We start from the raw sequence: 943 nt of genomic DNA on the forward strand, positions 1-943 counted from the left end.
GAAGCCAGCATCACTCTAATACCAAAACCAGGTAAAGATACAACCAAAAAGAAAACTATCGACCCATATCCTTAATAAACATAGATGCAAAAATTATCAACAAGGTACTTGCAAACCGCATACAGACACACATCAAAAAGGTCATCCACCATGATCACATTAGCTTTATCCCAGAGATGCAGGGATGGTTCAATATACATAAGTCAATAAATGTCATAAATCATACAAATGAGCTAAAAGACAAGAACCACATTGTCATCTCAATAGATGCAGAGAAAGCCTTTGACAAAATTCAACAAGCATTTACGTAAAAACTCCTAGAGAGAATTGGACTGGAGGGAACATACCTCAACATAATTAAAGCCATATATAACAAACCCACAGCCAACATCATTCTAAATGGAGAAAAACTGGAAGCATTCCCATTGAAATCAGGAACCAGACAAGGCTGTCCTCTATTTCCACTTCTCTTCAACATAGTACTTGAAGCTCCTTGCAAGAGCAATAAGACAAGAGCAGAAAATTAAAAGAGTAATAACTTGAAAAGAAGAGATCAAATTATTTCTTTTTGGATGATAGGATATTATATTTAAGAGATGCCAAAAATTCCACCAGAAAACTCCTAGAAAATATTAACATGTTCAGTAAAGTGGCAGGTTAAAAATTTAACCTACAAAAGTCTGAGTAAGAGCACATGGAAACACTCTGATTCACAATAGCTGCAAAAAAATAAAATCTCAGAATAAACCTGACCAAAGTCATTAAAGACCTCTACACTGAAAATTTTAAATCTTTAATGAAAGAGATCAAGGAAGACATCAGAAGATGGGACAACTTCCCATGTTCATGGATTGGAAGAATTAATATTGTGAAAATTACCATTCTGCCAACAGCCATTTATAGATTCAATGCAATGCCAATCAAAATCCCATGACTTTTTTCA

The sequence above is a fragment of the Nannospalax galili genome, unplaced genomic scaffold, assembly GCF_000622305.1.
Source record: "Nannospalax galili isolate Female #2095 unplaced genomic scaffold, S.galili_v1.0 scaffold914, whole genome shotgun sequence".
NCBI classification, from domain to species: Eukaryota; Metazoa; Chordata; class Mammalia; order Rodentia; family Spalacidae; genus Nannospalax; species Nannospalax galili.